We start from the raw sequence: 20,102 nt of genomic DNA, 5'->3' as shown, positions 1-20,102 counted from the left end.
CCAAGCGATTTTAAGGTTTTAGTTAGTAGTTTTAGGTTTTTACTTTGTTTAGTTTATTTTAAAAGACAGCTTATTTTCTTGTTCTTCAACTTGGATTAGGTTTGAATCCAAGTCTTCATTTTTAAGTATTTTCATATTGTTATTTCATTTCTTATTTGAAATCGATGATATTTGAATCGACGTAAAAGGATTTTACTATTCTGAGCACTCCAACATATCATATGGACAATTTCTACCTTTTTTCTTTTATATTAATTTGTGTTCATTGCTTGATCAATTTAATTGTAGAAAAGATGGTTTTTAAGATGATGAGTGGCTAGATCTTTAGGAAAATTAACAAGAGAATGTGGGAGTAATAAACAAAAGAATTAGGGTTTTTCTAATAGGATGTGTTGGTGTGAATGGATGTGTTTTTAAACCCTAGGCTTGACGAACCTAGGAAGTAATATAGGTAAAAAGATCAAGAGATGAGGTTACCAAGTAAATTGTGTATTCATCCCAGTCAGGAAAGTGAGGTCGAGAGGTAAGTGTGTACTAGTTGATTAGTTAGGCGGTAGAGGCTAAGAGGTAATACTGTCTAGGTAGTAACTATTTTTCTAATAAAAAGCCGAGTTCTAAAAGTTAATTATAAACACAGATGCAAGCTAATCTTCTGCTTGTTTATTGAGAGATATTCGGTTAACTCTATTTTTAGTAGTTAATTTGTACTTTATAGTTTTAATCTTTGTTTTATTTATCGTAATATGATTTTTGGTGATTACTATTTAGACCTATTAGTGTAGAAAATATATTTAGATTTAATTCAACCTCCCTTGAGTACGATCCTCAAAATATTTTCCTATGTTCCGTTGCAACACTAAAGCTATATTACAATTTGACCTATTTGCTTGTAGATATCCCACTGATTTTATATTTATTTATTTGCATGATATTTTTTTTTGGAAAAATCTCAGTTTGAAAATGATTTTCTTGCATAGCGGAAAATTAAAATTTTGAAAATCGACTCGATTTGTGATATTTATAACAATAAACCTTAATCAAATGCATACATGTGTTTGTGGCTCTGCAGATTTTTGTTGTTACCGACTTTCAGCCAAAAGATCTTCTTCGCTATTCTTGTACTACAAACTGCTTCAAGCGTGGGCTCAAACCAATTTAATTGAAACACAGAACTAGAAAAAGTTCTCTTTTTGGGGTGAAAATGAAAATTCTCTCTTCTTAATAGAAACTGATAGAATTTTTATTCTGGAAAAATATATGTAATAGTTGAAAATAAATTCTCTCTATTTTTTGACAGAATAACAATCTCTTAAAGTTGTGTTAATAGCTCTACCGGTGCCATCTATTTATAGAAAGAGAAGGTAGAACTCTTGTTGAATTGTAGTGTTTTATATCAAATTGAAGAACAACATCCTACTTAGAATAGGACTATGGTGGACGACACACCCTCGTATTCCTACTAGGGTTTCCACCCATTTCATGTCTATGAGGGGTTTTTGGGCCTCTCTCACATCGGCTCAAATTACGAGTACTTCCTGGGCTTTTTGACCCAATACTATGTAATGGTTTATTTTCATTCTCAGGCTGTAAAATAGTCCAAAAACATAAACTCATTCTTCTGATCATTTTTTAAGTAATCCATATAGGATTGCAAAATGGATCATTTCCATTTCCAATTTCATTTCCATTTTTGGAAACCTACATTCATTTTCAAATGATTCCATTTCTCCATTTTGAAGAAAACTATAATCATTCCTGAATGTTTCCCATTTCTCTTTTCATATTCTTTCCGTTTATTTCTATTTAAACACACAATTCATTGAAGGTTTCAACGAACTAGCGGGGGGACCGATTGAATATATGTAGTTAAGGCTCAAATAATTTATAATTAAGTTTCAACTTTTCTCCTATTAATTATAAACTCATTTAGTCACGAATTTAGTCCACTATAGTATCGTGACTAAGCTCTCCCCAACGACATACCATTATAAAAGCAACTACTCAGTGCTCGTCCAATGACCTTGTCATGAGTGTGTTACCCTCATAGGTGATCCTTGATCCCTTTGGGATGATATCCGTTCTCCCAATATGATCCTATTTTATCTCATGGTAACCATTACATCTTCGTTCATGAAAAGTTAATCACTATCAAATAACGATCAAGTCATTCATCACAAAGACGAACGACACATGGCCATGTTTCGTTTTCTTCAAAACTGTAATGCCAATGAGAGGATATCTTTTACCCATATCTCGGGCTATGTATTCCACCATTTTGAATGAGGCTACATACTGCATAATTCGTACACCCAACGCACCAACTTTCAGTTCCTTATCTATTCGAACTTAAGCTTTTACTTTCATTAAAGTGTATGAGTCATGCATACATAGTTCACCATCCACTCAGGATATAGGAATGCGACACTGTGAATGTAACAAGTGAATAAATCTATAAATGGATTAAGGATCTATTCTGCTTGGGTCTAGTCAGTCACATTTATGTCTCTATCTTCTAGGAGTCATCTCCCCAATTGGTCTTGATAGACTACATATTAGTCTTTCAATCAGGTTGGTCATTTTTTATTAGACTAAAGACATGTTTAGGTTTGTCTACTAAAATAAGCTGTGTTTCTATATTACGATCCGACCACATGAGCAACATTTGCTTCCATTTTTCTTTGCGTGGAAAAACCATGTGAGGACAATATACAAAGTATTAATGAATAATTTTATTAACCAATATATTCGTAAAATTAAAAGTGTACTTAGATGAAAATACTACACTTAAGGCAACAGATCCAACATTTTTTACTTTAAACGTTTGCACATTTAGTGGCGTTCAGGTTACCTATTCGGGCAAAACCTGTGATATGTATAACTCGAGAATTTGCAATAAATGCTAGATCTCAAATAACTTGTAAAATCCCTAATCAATCGCGCACATAATCCCTAATGGCATGCCATGCATATCATAAATTTTTACTAAGTTCACTCAAGCATAGTTTTCGTATAAATGTCAATACCAATCACTGTACATATTTCATTTTTTTATTTATGAGACATATAAACAATAATCATATTTACATGAATTTACAATTCAGTCTATTTCAAGACATATGAGCCAAATTCTTTAATTCTACTCACTTCTACTATATATAAATTCAAATATAATTTATACATAAAATAAAATAAAGTAGTAAGTTCCATATGAACTTACCTGTTCAAAATATATAAAATGGATACTTCTAGGGCTAATTCGTAATTTTAGCTTTTCCTCGATCAACTTCACTTCGATCCAATTTTTGATCTAAACAATTATTTTATATAATCTATCAATACCAAATATCTCCATTTTATGCTATGATATGCATGAACATATATAACTTGATTTTTGGATATCCTTAAAATTTTACATTCTATTCAATTTAGTCTTTGAACTCGGGATAGTCATAACTTCCAATTCTAGCCTTAGATTAAAATTTGATTTCATATATTCTCATTAGGGACTTTAAAATTTCTATTTCAAGCATAATTTCATAATAAGTTTTTGATTTATTCAATTTGGTCCCTAATGTAACAAAGTTAACAATAAGATAAATTACCTTTACAATCTAGTCCTTTTCATATTCTCAACTTAAAATCCATCAAATTCAAACCTAATTGTTTAAGAAATCAACAATTGAAACTTTATAAAACTTTAAAATTTTTACAAATTGGTACATGGGTTAGCTAAGTCAAGCTCCCATGACCTCAAATTTATAAAAATTACAAGAAAATAACTTAAATCTACCTTAGATTTAATGTCTGAATGGTATGATGTTTTCTTAGGTTTTCTTCTTTAAGTTCGATAAGAAGATAAAGATGAAAAATGGCCTTTTTCATCTTTCTCCACTAATTTGATATATATAGTGGGATTATAGTTTAATTAACCTATAGTAATTTGGTTTAATCATAGTTTACTTAAATTAAATTAATTATTAGTGTAACAACCCATTTTTAGTGGTGTCAAAAATAGTGGTTTCGAGACCCTATTTATGACGAGTGAACCCATAAGTATTACTATTTAATATTTATGAGTCAATATTAGTGTTATAATGAATTTTAATCTGATAAACTTTGCTAATTTGACAGTTAGTTGAAGTACAACAAGTGCTTTGACCCTAAAGTCAAGGGTTTTGGAAATTAAGGTATCGAGATCTCATTTCCATAAATTGAGGTTGTAAATATTTTTATTAAATATTTTCTGAGTGATTATGTAAGTGAATTGCATTTGCGATAAGTAATTTTTTAGATCTAGTTACTAATTAAGGTACAAGGACTCAATTGTAAAAGCCATAAAAGTTAATCACTAATGATTTCTATTAGTTAATTGGGCTAAATAGTAAATAATTAAGGTTATAAATGGAAAATTAACCATTTTTGGAAATGGTGGGATGGTTAATGCTTGTTAAATTAATATTTATATGTTAAAAAAGTAATTGAATTATATTTTAATGGTTTAAAACAAAAATAAATAGCCATCATCATCTTCAATGTTGTATTTTTACACCATTTGGAAGGAAAGAGAACAAGGGAAGCCATTGTTACATTCGACTAAGCTTTACCTCTTTGCATGGTAAGCTTAAATCAACCCGTTTTTAGTAAATTTCATGCTTTTGTCATTGTTGTAGCTTAATCTAGTTAACCCAAGTATTAAATTGTAAAATTTTTAAAGTTTTGAAATGTTGCCATTGATGATTTTTGATGTTAAATGGATTGGTTATAAGCTTGGAATGGATTAATGACTAAATTGTAAAGTAAAATTTTCTAGTTTTTGAGTTTAGGGACCCAAATGAAAATATTTTGAAATTGACATGAAATTTCTATAATTATTGAATTTAGAGGGTTGAATAAGGATGGATTTGAAATCGGGTTGTAAAGTGGAGCTTAAATGTGAAAATGATGATACTTTTGGTTTTAGGGACTAAATTGAATAAAATGTGAAACTTTAGAAAATTTGTGTAAAATGAAATGAAAAGGGCATACACATGCATTTGAGTATTATAAGGTAATTTGAATTGATAATTTGAAATTAATCGTTACTTAAATCAAGATTGGGATTGATCATAGAGTAATCGAGAAAAAAAGGAAAATTATTGAATAGTCCCTACGATTCAATTCGCTAGCTGATTTTATTAGGTAAGCGCATATGGTAAGTGTATGTTTTAATGGAGGTTTACTTGTGTTATAGATGTGACAGCCCAAAATTGACCCTAGTCGGGAAGTGGTTTCGGGACCACAAAACCGAGTCATAAAAATAATTGATTTCCATATTCTATGCTTATTATGTGTGTACATGAGTATGTGGAAGTTTCATTCTCCAAATTTTTCCAATTGCATGAGAAATTATTAAATAGGGATTGATATGAGACATGGTGAAAATATGATAGGCTAATTTAAAATGGTCTATTAATGCATGTTGTGAAAATGATGGGTTTGCATGTCAAATTACCCAAAATTTGAGCTAGTGGTTAGCCATGCTATGGGTGGAAACATGTTGGGAACATGTTGGCCTAGTGAGGTATGTAGGAAAAAAATAAAATAAGGGGCATGGGCATAAAATAATGAAAAGGAGTATGATGAATACAAAAAAAAATGTGTGTAGTTGTTTCCCCCCCCATTGCCGTGAGCTAAAGAAAAGAAAGGAGAAAATTTTTGTTCATCCTTTCTCATCTTCATTTAGCCGAAACTAGAAAGAAAAAAACAAAGAAAAAAAAATGCTCATCCTTTGGTTCATCCTTGGCCAAAAATTTTAAGGAGGAAGGAAGAAGAAAGGTTGAAGAGGTTCGGCCATGCATGTAGCTAGGCTAAGGTATGTTTGATGATGTTCCATGAGATGCATGCATGTTTTAGTTGTTAGCTTGAGTTCTACCTAGCCCATGGTCTAAATCTTGCTATGTGATGGAAATGACACTCGGCCATGGATGCATCATTCTTGGTTGATGTTTGATGTTGCGGTGATGAGGCATGAGGATGAGTTAAGATTCGGCCTAGGTGGAGTTTGTGTTAATGCCATTGCATGCTAAATATGAAGCTTGTTAATGATGCATGTGATGGTGGCTTGATGATTCTTGAACCTCCTTTTTAGCATTTTTGAGTGAGCACATATGTGCATTGGTTGCTAAACGGAGAAGAATCGGCTAGCAAGTTGTGTGCTAAGGCCGAATATAACTTTTGCATGTTAATGAGCAATGCATGTGTTAAATTGATGGAAAGGGAGAGGATGCTTTACTAGTGTGTATATGTGTGTATTAGCCAAGTTTTGAACTTGAAACAAAAGGGTGTTTAGTCAATACAAGTGACCATACTTGTAGAATGTATTAAGTGTTGAAATCGGCCCCAAAATAGACATGCATATTCGGCCAAGGGGGAAAAATTAGCTAAAATGTTGAGTTTGATTCATGATTCCGTACATATGTGACTTTAATGTCTAATGTATAAATATGGGCTAAGTGCCTTGTGTTCCTCTTTTCGATGCTCAAATGATTAAATCAATTTATTTGTTTAATTAAGCTCAAGAGCAAAGGGGAACTAAATCCGATAAAGGGAAGGAAAAAGTGGTCGAATAGCTATCGGAATCGTTCGACAACACCCGAGGTAAGTTCTTGAGTAAGAGAGCTTAAATTAAGATTTGATTAGATCATGTTTTAAGCAAACAAAATCATGCTCTTTGTGTGTGGCTATTGAGCCGAAATCACAAGAATGATAAGTGTCTTGTGTTTGAGTTTTGCTAACGAAAATGAAATACGAATGGTCATGATTTATTGTTAAATGTGCATGGTTATTTGAATGATGTCCGGGCTAAGTCCCGAAGGCTTTGTGCTAAGTGACCATATCCGGACTAAGATCCGAAGGCATTTGTGCGAGATACTAATTCCGGGCTAAGCCCGAAGGCATTTGAGCGAGATACTAATTTCGGGCTAAGCCTGAAGGCATTTGTGCGAGTTACTAAATCCGGGTTAAGTCCCGAAGGCATTTGTGCGAGTTACTAAATCCGGGTTAAGTCCCGAAGGCATTTGTGCGAATTACTATAACCGGGCTATGTCCCGAAGGCATTTGAACGAGGAGCTATATCCGGTTAAATTCCGAAGGTACGTGATTTGGGAATGAATGAACTTGCTGTAAAATTCAGTTAATACTCTCGAAACATCCCAACATTGAGGTATGTTTCGTATGTGCTTGAATTTAGTTGAGCCCTTACAAATAAGTATTCGCTCAGTTGATAAACGAGCTACCGCCTTTGGCTGAGTTGATCTTTTGTGTATGTACATAAGGGTTGATAATGGAAGCAAGTAGATATCGTAAATTTGTGCATATGAAATTATCCGTTTAGCATATGAATGCTATACTTTTGTTGTGCTGGAATTCCTTGCTCAAAACTTACTAAGCATAAATTGCTTACTCCGTTTCATTGCTCCTCTGTTTTATAGATTTGGTTCTCCAGCTATCGGACTCGGGATCTTGAGGTCAAAGTCGCCCACACTATCAAAGCCCCCTTTTGGTACAATTTTGGTTGAACTTCGAAATGGCATGTATAGGACTACCCGTTTGTTGTGGGTCGTGGACCCTTTGGACTTGTATAAATTTTGGATAGCCATGCGAAAATGGCTTATATTGTTTGAGTATATTGTTATAATCATTTGGTGTGGATATGCTTGACAAGGATTGGCCATGGGGATGGTTAATCACTTTCATAAATTGTGCTATTTATGCAAAAAGGGCTAGTTGATCATGGAAACCATGAAATAGGTAAAGTCTACCTTAAAGGCAGATGCTGACAGCAGCAGTGATGTAGATTTGGAAAATCACTAAAAATAGTAGGAAGGGAATTAAATAGTGAATAAATTATGTAAACAAACCTTGATGAATCTACTTTCATAGGAAAGTAACGAAACAATCATACGGATAGTATGTCAAGAGATATTCTGGTTCTCGTGAGACAGGGCCAGAACGGTTTCTGGATTTCCTGTTCCGACTTTGGAAATTCATTAAAATTAACCAGAGACAATTAGGAGTCAAGCCACATATGTATAGATTCCTCTCTGAGTCTAGTTTCTATAGAAACAAACGGCATCAGTTTGAGCCCTGTACAAGGAGATATCCAAGTCGTAATCGCAAAGGTCAGGGTAGTCATCCCTGTAACATGGGAGACTTTGACTAATAAACTGTACTAATTGGCCCAACCAAAAATTCTAGAAAAAAATATGTAGATGGGCATATGAGTCTAGTTTCAGGGAAAAATCACGAAACCGATTTTCGAGTTGTGAAACTCAAGATATGATTTTTAAAGCGACTATTACGCAGATTGGCAGTGTCTGGAAAATTTTTAAAAGTCTGTTAACACCTCGTGTTCGACTCCGGTGACGGTCTCGGGTTCGGGGTGTTACATTTGATTGGTATCAGAGCTACGGTTTAGTCGATTCTAGGACTACCTAATGCGTTGGGTCTAGCTATACATGCCATTTTATGTGATTACTTGATAGTGTGGTGATTTCTGACAATTGTAAATGTGTTTATTTATAGTAATGGATCCTGATCCGACCGAGAGGTAGCTGATGATCTTGAGAGTGTAGTGCTTGCTCCCGCACAAGGGACAGCGCCGGCGGACTCTCAACCTAATGCTAGTAACCCGAATGAGGAAGCTAGACAAGCTTTCTATAGCGTGATGAATGATTGGTTCAACCAATACATTCGAACTAATACGTCTGTTCCACAACCTCCATTCCCGACTAATACCACCCCCGCACCTACAATACCTCCGGTAACTGACCAAATAAGGTCAAATAAGCCCCCAGTTGACAGAATCCGAAAACATGGGGCTACTGAATTTAAGGCTACGGATAGCGACGATGCCGAGCAAGCTGAATTTTGGTTGGACAACACTATCCGGGTACTCGATGAGCTATCTTGTACACCCGATGAATGCCTAAAGTGTACTATCTCCTTGCTATGCGATTCTGCCTACTATTGGTGGAGTACTCTGACTTCTGTTGTGCCCCGAGAGCAAGTAACTTGGGAGTTTTTCCAAACTGAGTTTCGGAAAAAGTATATCAGTCAGAGATTTGTTGATCAAAAACGGAAGGAATTTCTTGAGCTTAAGCAAGGTTCTATGTCAGTTACTGATTACGAGCGAAAATTTGTTAGACTTAGTAGATACGCTCAGGAATGTGTTTCGTCTGAGGCTATTATGTGTAAACGCTTCGAGGATGGGCTGAATGAAGATATAAAAATGTTCGTTGGGTTCTTGAAATACGAGAATTCGTAGTACTTGTCGAGCGAGCTTGTAAAGCCGAAGAGCTTAGAAAAGAAAAACAAAAAGTTGATGAGGGAACTGGAGAGTTTCATAAAAGATCCTCGGGAAAGTCTCTTCAACAGGCATCGAAGAAATTTCGAGATGATGTGGGCTGGTCGAGAGGCACTTCGGGCCTTTTTAGACGAGATCGTGATCGACCCCCTGTGGGTACACGAGGACTTCGGTCGCCAGTGTTGGGGATGAACGTCGAGACAGAACGAAATGTCGATATTGCGGTAAATGGCATTCGGGGAGTTGTAGATTCCCTGACCGCTCCTGTTACAAGTGCGGAGCAGTTGACCACTTCATTAAAGATCGCCCGAGGTTGTCTGAACAGAATGTAAATCAGAGTGGGAAACCGGGTGCTACCACTGCTCGAGGTAGACCATCTGAAAATACGGGCAATGCTGGTGGTGGTCAGAGAGGATCTAGAGATGCTACGACCAGATCCGAGGCTCGTGCGCCTGCTAGAGCTTATGCTATACGTGCCCGCGAGGATGCTTCTTCGCTTGATGTTATTACCGGTACTTTTACTCTCTTGGATACTAATGTAATTGCTTTGATTGACCCCGGTTCTACTCATTCTTACATATGTGAAACCTTAGCATCCAGTAAGACTTTACCTATTGAGTCTACTGAGTTCGTAATTCGGGTGTCAAATCCCTTGGGTCGTTACGTGCTGGTCGACAAAGTGTGTAAGAAATGTCCCCTAGAAATTCGAGGTTCCTGTTTTCCGGCGGACTTGATGCTTTTGCCGTTTGATGAATTTGATGTTATTCTTGGTTTGGATTGGTTGACCGCGCATGATGCGGTTGTGAATTGCAAAAGCAAGACTATTGATTTGAGGTGCGCAAATAACGAAGTAATCTGAGTTGAGTCTACGGACTTGGAGGGGATGCCAGCTGTAATATCAGCAATGTTGGCCCAGAAATATGTAAGAAAAGGGTGCGAAGCATACCTTGCGTATGTACTTGATGACAAAGAATTACAAAAGAAACCCGAATCTGTGCCGGTGGTTTGTGAATACCCGGATGTTTTTCCTAAGGATTACCGGGTTTACCACCTATTCGGGAGGTAGAGTTTGGTATTGAGCTTGTACCTGGGACTACGCCGATTTCGATAGCTTCGTATCGTATGGCACCAACCGAGTTAAAAGAGTTGAAAGCTCAGTTGCAAGAATTGACGGATAGAGGTTTTGCTCGACCAAGTTTCTCACCTTGGGGTGCACCAGTATTGTTCGTGAAAAAGAAGGACGGAACCATGAGGTTGTGCATTGACTATCGTCAACTGAATAAAGTGACGATAAAGAATAAATATCCGTTACCGCGTATCGATGATTTGTTTGACCAACTGAAGGGAGCCTCAGTGTTCTCAAAAATAGATTTGAGATGGGCTATTATCAGTTGCGAATTCGAGATTCGGACATACCCAAAACTGCCTTCAGAACGAGATATGGTCACTACGAGTTCTTAGTGATGCCGTTTGGGCTCACTAATGCCCCTGCGGTATTTATGGATTTGATGAATCGGATCTTCAGACCATATTTGGATCGGTTCATAGTTGTGTTCATTGATGACATCTTGGTCTATTCAAGAGATGAGACCGAACATGCTGAGCACCTGAGACTAGTGTTGCAAATTTTGCGGGATAAGCAGTTATATGCTAAGTTCAGTAAGTGTGAGTTCTGGTTAAGAGAGGTTAGCTTCTTGGGTCATGTGGTATCCGCATCGGGTATTCGAGTTGACCCGAGTAAAATTTCAGCCATACTTAACTGGAAACCTCCGAGAAATATTACTGAGGTTCGGAGCTTTTTGGGGCTCGCCGGTTATTACCGACGATTTGTCAAAGGTTTCTCGATGATAGCCACACCAATGACGAAGCTACTTCAAAAGGATGTTAAGTTCGAATGGACGGAGAAATGTCAGAAAAGTTTTGATCAACTAAAAACTTATTTGACTGAAGCTCCAATTTTAGTGCAACCCGAATCAGGCAAAGAGTTTGTCATTTATAGTGACGCATCCCTACTTGGGTTGGGTTGCGTATTGATGCAAGAAGGTCGAGTGGTGGCCTATGCGTCGAGACAATTAAAGCCACATGAGAAAAAATGTGACAGCCCAAAACTGACCCTAGTCGGGAAGTGGTTTCGGGACTGCTAAACCGAGTCTTATAGATAATTAAAGGTATATTCTGTGTTTATGATGTGAGTAAATGCATGTGTGAAAGTTTCATGCATTAATTTGATCATCTTTATGTGAATTTATTAATATGGACTTATATGAAACTTTGTTGGAAAGTGAGAGGTTAATTTTACAATGGTCTAATAGTACATGCATTGAAAGGAGTGGTTTTGCATGTCAATTTACCCATGATAAACATGGTGGCCGGCCAAGGAAGGAATATGCTCCACTAATTCAAAAATTAAAATAATTTTGTATTAACATATGATTTAATAATTGAAATTAAAGGAAATAAAATATGAGAAGTGGGAGGAGAAACCAAAGTGTTTCATCTTTACTTCTCCATTGCCGAAACTAGAAGAAAGAAAGAAGAAAAAACTCTTGTTGAAGTTCGGCTAAGGTGTTTGATACAAAAAGGTATGTTTTATGCCACTCTAGAAAATGTATGCATAATTTGGAGGATTGGTTTAAAAGCTACTTGAATCTTGGATTGAAATTAGGTTATTTATGAGGGTTGAATTTTGGCCTAGGAGCTTAAAAATTTTTAGTAGAAGTTTTGATGACATTAGATGGATAGTTAGGTTGGATGTGTTAAATTGTTAATTGTTTTAGCTTGAAAGTTAAGGTTAATATGGTTTATGGGATTGCCGAATCTACATTAGGGAGAAAGAAAAATATATGTATTTGGTTATGCTATTGATTCTTGGGGAGATAATGTTGAATGTATTTTTGTTTATGTTTTATAAAAGCACTAGTAGTTGAATTTGAGAAATTTTAACTTGTTTAAGGGAGGTGTGACCTTAACATGAAAAAAATAGAATCAGCCTTAAGCTTGACTAAATGGTCCGGTTATTATTAGCTTAGAAGAAACCTATATGAAATTGTTGATAAATGGTGAATTGGTAGTAATTTACTTGGGACAGCAGTAGTAAGGTGATTTTCGAAAATCGCCATAATTTGTAGGAGTTGAATTAGAAGCTGAGTGAATTATGTCATTAAAGCTTCAAGGGTCTATTTTCTTACAAAAGAAACTATAGAAACAAAAGAGTTACCGATCTAGAGATATTTGAAGTATTGTGGGGCTGAGTCAAAATGACTGCCGGATTCCCTGTTCTGTTTTTAGAAAATCATTATAAATTGTACAAAAATGGTTATAAGATAAAATTTATATGCTTAGACTCCTTAATGAGTCTAGTTTCAAATGAGATTAAATACAACACATTTGGAATTCTGTAAAGTGAGAAATTGGATTCGTAGTGAAGAGTGGTCAGAATAGTCAAACAGTGAAACAGGGGAAACTTTAAGAAAAATCTGGTATTGATTGGCCAAGCTTAAAATTCTGAAAATTTTATGGGTGGAAGATATACGAGTCTATATTCAAGGAAAATTAACGGCAAGTGATTTGGAGTCTAGTAGCTCCAGTTATAAGTAATTTAGTAACTACTGCTCAGGAAAACAGCTCGTAGTGAATGTGTGATTTTGTTGTAAACATTAATGAAAGTTTGCCGATGGATTATTTATTGATTAATATAAAGCTTACTATAATCTATGTGTGTGAAAGTCGGATCAATATATATATATTATTCTGAAAGTAATACTTGAATAGTCGATTAATGACTATTTTAAATTTTGTTGAACTTAAGCTCAAGAGCAAGGGGGAACTAGATCCGATAAAGGGAAGGAAAAAGTAATTGAATAGCCGTTGAAGTCGTTCGACGACATTTGAGGTAAGTCTTCGAGTAATGACCCTACTTGAATTATATTGAAATGAATAGTCATACTAGGACGGATAGTCGAATATGCTTAGAGACTATCTTATAAAGCCAATTGAAATCATGCTCTTTGTGTGTGGCTACTGAGCCGAAATTTGAAAAGTTTAATAAATGTTTCGTGTTTGAGCCTTAGTAACGAAGAAATGATATGGATGTGTTATGATTATTGATATATGTGTGCATGAACATTGGATTATATCCGGGCTAAGACCCGAAGGCAATTATGCGAGTTGACATATCCGGGCTAAGACCCGAAGGCAATTATGCGAGTTGATATATCCGGGTTATGACCCGAAGGCAATTATGCGAGTTGACATATCCGGGCTAAGACCCGAAGGCAATTATGCGAGTTGATATATCCGGGCTATGACCCGAAGGCAATTATGCGGGATGATATATCCGGGCTAAGACCCGAAGGCAATTATGCGAGTTGACATATCCGGGCTAAGACCCGAAGGCAATTATGCGAGTTGATATATCCGGGCTAAGACCCGAAGGCAATTATGCGAGTTGATATATCCGGGCTATGACCCGAAGGCAATTATGCGGGATGATATATCCGGGCTAAGACCCGAAGGCAATTATGCGAGTTCATATGTCCGGGTTAAGACCCGAAGGCAAATATGTTTGTGGCTGTATTCGGTTAAATACCGAAGAAACTTGGGTTTGAATGTGAGCGTTTTGTGCTGTAACTAATTTAATAAATATGCTCGACCAACCCGAACGATACGGTATGTTTGCATGTGCATTGGAAAAGTTGATTCATTTTAAATAGTATTCGTGTGATCGGCTAACGAATTTTTCGGCTTTTAGAAAGGTTGATACCTTGTGTATATATGTTGATGAAGTATGATTATGAAAATGTGTGTTATTAAAGTGACTTAGTTAGCTATGTGAATGTAATACTGTAGTTAAAGCCGATTTCATTACTTGAGACTTACTAAGCTTAAAATGCTTACCCGGTTGCTTTGGCTCTCTGTTTTATAGATTTTGTTCGTTAGCTATCGGACTCGGGATCAGCGAAGTCGAAGTCATCTACACTATCAGAGCTCTTTTGGTACTCTTTTAGTTGAACTCTGGATATGGCATGTATAGGACTACCCCCTGTTGTTTAAGTGCTTTTGTGATGTATGTGTGTAAAGCCATGCGAAAATGGCTTGTAGAAGTGGAGTATGGCATTAGACCATTTGTGTTTATGTATGTATATATATGGTTTCACGATGTGACTATGGTTTGAAATGGAAGTGTTGGGCTAATGATCAGCCATTAGAATGGCTAAATATGATCACATGTGGACCTATGTATGGCAAAACCCCAGTTGGTCCATGGTCACCACAAAATAGGTAAAGTTTACCTTGAAAACAGATTTTGACAGCAGCAGTGGTGTAGAATTGAAAAATCACATAAATTCGTAGGAGTAGAATTAAATAGTGAATAAATTATGTAATCGAACCTTGATGAACCTACTTTCATATGGAAGTAACGAAACAATCATATGAACAGTACAGTAAGAGATATTCGGGTTCTTGTGGGACGGGGTCAGAACAGTTTCTGGATTCCCTGTTCCGCCTTTGGAAATTCACTATAAATTGACCTGAGATAATTAGGGGTCATACCATATATGTATGGACTCCTCTCTGAGTCTAGTTTCCATAGAAACAAACGGCATCAGTATTGGAGCCCTGTACAAGGAGATATCCAAGTCGTAATGCGCAAAGGTCAGGGTAGTCTATCCCTGTAACACGGGTGACTTTGACTAATAAACTGTACTAATTGGCCTGACCAAAAATTCTAGAAAAAAATACATAGGTGGGGACATGAGTCTAGTTTTAGGGAAAAATCACAAAACTTATTTTCGAGTTGTGAAACTCAAGATATGATTTTTGAAGCGACTAGTACTTAGACTGGGCAGTGTCTGGAAAATTTTTAAAAGTCTGTCAACACCTCGTATTCGACTCCGGTGACGGTCCCGGGTTCGGGGTGTTACATTTGATTGGTATCAGAGCTACGGTTTAGTCGATTCTAGGACTACCGTAATGTGTTGGGGTCTAGCTATACATGCCATTTTATGTGATTAATTGATAGTGTGGTGATTTCTGACATTTGCAAATGTGTTTATTTATAGTAATGGATCCCGATCCCGACCGAGCGGTAGCTGATGATCTTGAGAGTGTAGCGCCTGCTCCCGCACAAGGGACAGCGCCGGTGGACTCTCAACCTAATGCGAGTAACCCGAATGATGAAGCTAGACAAGCTTTCTATAGCGTGATGAATGATTGGTTCAACCAATACATTCGAACTAATACGGCTGTTCCACAACCTCCATTCCCGACAAACACCACCCCCGCACCTACAATACCTCCGGTAACTGACCAAATAAGGTCAAATAAGCCCCCAGTTGACCGAATCCGAAAACATGGGGCTACTGAATTTAAAGCTACGGATAGCGACGATGCCGAGCAAGCTGAATTTTGGTTGGACAACACTATCCGGGTACTCGATGAGCTATCTTGTACACCCGATGAATGCCTAAAGTGTGCTATCTCCTTGCTACGTGATTCTGCCTACTATTGGTGGAGTACTCTGACTTCTATTGTGCCCCGGGAGCAAGTAACTTGGGAGTTTTTCCAAACTGAGTTTCGGAAAAAGTATATCAGTCAGAGATTTGTTGATAAAAACGGAAGGAATTTCTCGAGCTTAAGCAAGGTTCTATGTCAGTTACTGATTACGAGCGAAAATTTGTTAGACTTAGTAGATACGATCGGGAATGTGTTTCGTCCGAGGCTGTCATGTGTAAACGCTTCGAAGATGGGCTGAATGAAGATATAAAAATGTTCGTTGGCATTCTTGAAATACGAGAGTTCGTAGTACTTGTCGAGCGAGCTTGTAAAGCCGAAGAGCTTAGAAAGGAAAAACAAAAAGTTGATGTGGGAACCGGGGAGTTTCGTAAAAGATCCTCGGGAAAGTCTCTTCAACAGGCATCGAAGAAATTTCGAGATGATGTGGGCCGGTCTAAAAGCACTTCGGGCCTTTTTAGACGAGATCGTGATCGACCCCCTGTGGGTACACGAGGCACTTCAGTCGCTAGTGTTGGGAATGAACGTCGAGGCCGGACGGAATGTCGACATTGCGGTAAATGGCATTTGGGGAGTTGTAGATTCCATGACCGCTCCTGTTACAAGTGCGGATCAGTGGACCACTTCATTAAAGATTGCCCGAGGCTGTCTGAACAGAATGTAAATCAGAGTGGGAGACCGGGTGCTACCACTGCTCGAGGTAGACCATCTAGAAATATGGGCAATGCTAGTGGTGGTCAGAGAGGATCTAGAGATGCTACGACCAGATCCGAGGCTCGTGCACCTGCTAGAGCATATGCTATACGTGCCCGCGAGGATGCTTCATCGCCTGATGTTATTACCGGTACTTTTACTCTCTTTGATACTAATGTAATTGCTTTGATTGACCCCGGTTCTACTCATTCTTACATATGCGAAACCTTAGCATCCAGTAAGACTTTACCTATTGAGTCTACTGAGTTTGTAATTCGGGTGTCAAATCCCTTGGGTCGTTACGTGCTTGTCGACAAAGTGTGTAAGAAATGTCCCCTAGCAATTCGAGGTTCCTGTTTTCCAGCGGACTTGATGCTTTTGCCGTTTGATGAATTTGATGTTATCCTTGGGTTGGATTGGTTGACCGTGCATGATGCGGTTGTGAATTGCAAAAGCAAGACTATTGATTTGAGGTGTGCAAATAACGAAGTAATCCGAGTTGAGTCTACGGATTTGGATGGGTTGCCCGCTGTAATATCCTCAATGTTGGCCCAGAAATATGTAAGAAAAGGGTGCGAAGCATACCTTGCGTATGTACTGGATGACCAAGAACTAGAAAGGAAACCTGAATCTGTGCCGGTGGTTTGTGAATACCCGGATGTTTTTCCTGAAGAATTGCCGGGTTTACCACCTGTTCGGGAGATAGAGTTTGGTATTGAGCTTGTACCTGGGACTACGCCGATTTCGATAGCTCCGTATCGTATGGCACCAACTGAGTTAAAAGAGTTGAAAGCTCAGCTGCAAGAATTGACGGATAGAGGTTTCGCTCGGCCAAGTTTCTCACCTTGGGGTGCACCAGTATTGTTCGTGAAAAAGAAGGATGGAACCATGAGGTTGTGCATTGACTATCGTCAACTGAATAAAGTGACGATAAAGAATAAATATCCATTACCACGTATCGATGATTTGTTTGATCAACTAAAGGGGGCCTCAGTGTTCTCAAAAATAGATTTGAGATCGGGTTATTATCAGTTGCGGATTCGAGATTCAGACGTACCCAAAACTGCTTTCAGAACGAGGTACGGTCACTACGAATTCTTAGTGATGCCGTTTGGGCTCACTAATGCCCCGGCAGTATTTATGGATTTGATGAATCGGATCTTCAGACCATATTTGGATCGGTTCGTAGTTGTGTTCATTGATGACATCTTGGTCTATTCAAGAGATGAGACCGAACATGCTGAGCACCTGAGACTAGTGTTGCAAATTTTACGGGATAAGCAGTTATATGCTAAGTTCAGTAAGTGTGAGTTCTGGTTAAGAGAGGTTAGCTTCTTGGGTCATGTGGTATCCGCATCGGGTATTCGAGTTGACCCGAACAAAATTTCAGCCATACTTGACTGGAAACCTCCGAGAAATGTTACTGAAGTTCGGAGCTTTTTGGGGCTCGCCGGTTATTACCGACGATTTGTGAAGGGTTTCTCGATGATAGCCACACCAATGACGAAGCTACTTCAAAAGGATGTTAGATTCGAGTGGACGGAGAAATGTCAGAAAAGTTTCGACCAACTGAAAACTCAATTGACTGAAGCTCCAATTTTGGTGCAACCCGAATCAGGTAAAGAGTTTGTCATTTATAGTGACGCATCCCTACTTGGGTTGGGTTGCGTATTGATGCAAGAAGGTCGAGTCGTGGCCTATGCGTCGAGACAATTGAAGCCACACGAGAGGAATTATCCGACCCATGATCTCGAACTAGCTGCCATCGTATTTGCTTTAAAAATATGGCGACATTATCTGTTTGGTGAGAAGTGCCATGTATTTTCGGACCACAAAAGTCTCAAATATTTGATGACTCAACGAGACTTGAATCTGCGACAAGACGTTGGCTTGAGTTGTTGAAAGATTACGAGCTTGTCATTGATTACCACCCGGGAAGGCTAACGTGGTTGCGGACGCCTTAAGCCAGAAGTCATTGTTTGCTTTGCGAGCGATGAACGTGCATTTGTCTGTTGTACCAGACAATGTGTTAGTAGCTGAATTAAAAGCTAAACCATTATTGACTCACCAAATTCGTGAAGCTCAGAAAGTCGATGATGAATTGGTTGCAAACGGGCTGAGTGTTTTCCGAACGAGGGATCAGAGTTTCAAATTGATGACGATGATTGTTTGAGGTTCAGAAATCGGTTGTGTGTTCCAAGGAATTCGGAACTCATTTCGATGATTCTGAACGAAGCCCATTGTAGCCGAATGTCAATTCACCCGGGGAGTACGAAAATGTACAACGATTTGAAACGTCAATTTTGGTGGCATGGTATGAAACGGGACATCTCCGACTTTGTTTCGAGATGTTTAATATGTCAACAAGTGAAAGCGGAACATCAAGTGCCTTCAGGATTACTCCAGCCGATCATGATACCCGAGTGGAAATGGGATCGAGTCACAATGGACTTTGTGTCCGGACTGCCCTTGTCAGCAAGTAAGAAGGATGCGATATGGGTTGTTGTTGATAGACTGACTAAGTCGGCTCATTTCATCCCCGTGCATACGTATTTTCATTGGATAAACTAGCTGAATTGTATGTTTCTCAGATTGTGAGATTACACGGGGTACCGATTTCTATTGTGTCGGATAGAGATCCGAGATTCACCTCGCGATTTTGGAAGAAGTTGCAAGAAGCTTTGGGTACCAAGCTGCATTTTAGCACCGCTTTTCATCCACAAACAGATGGTCAATCCGAGCGGATAATTCAGATACTTGAGGATATGTTGAGATGTTGCATCCTCGAGTTCAGTAGTTCATGGGAACGGTACTTACCTTTGATTGAATTCGCTTACAACAATAGTTTTCAATCAAGTATTAAGATGGCACCCTACGAGGCTTTGTACGGTCGTAAATGCCGTACACCATTGTTTTGGACCGAGCTCGGTGAAAGTAAAATTTTCGGAGTTGATTTGATTAAAGATGCTGAACAGAAAGTAAAGGTAATCCGTGAAAGTCTGAAAGTAGCCACGGATCGTCAGAAGTCGTTACGCAGATTTGAAACGAAAAGACATCGAGTATCAGGTGGGAGACAAAGTGTTCCTTAAGGTTTCACCTTGGAAAAAGATACTCAGGTTCGGCCGAAAGGGCAAGTTGAGCCCAGATTCATTGGGCCGTATGAAATATCCGAAAGAATTGGTTCAGTGCATATAGATTGATTTACCCCCTGAACTTGAAAGGATTCACAATGTTTTCATGTTTCGATGCTTCGACGTTATAGATCCGATCGTCACATGTGATTAATCCTTCGGAAGTTGAATTCAATCTGACTTGAGTTATGAAGAAGAACCGATTCGTATCCTAGCTCGTGAGTGAAGAGTTGCGAACAGAAGGTTCCGTTAGTTAAGGGTTATGGCTCAACCGGGATCGAGAGCTACTGGAAACTGAGGTCGATGAAAGAACGATACCCAACCTAGTTCGACTCGTAAGTGAAATGATAGTTTCGGTGCTACGAATAATTAGTAATTGGGTGTGAGTATGCTGTGACATGCGTCCATGTAAATATGGACTC

This window comes from Gossypium hirsutum, chromosome D12 (genome assembly GCF_007990345.1).
Source record: "Gossypium hirsutum isolate 1008001.06 chromosome D12, Gossypium_hirsutum_v2.1, whole genome shotgun sequence".
Taxonomy (NCBI): domain Eukaryota; kingdom Viridiplantae; phylum Streptophyta; class Magnoliopsida; order Malvales; family Malvaceae; genus Gossypium; species Gossypium hirsutum.
This window is presented reverse-complemented; position numbering follows the sequence as displayed.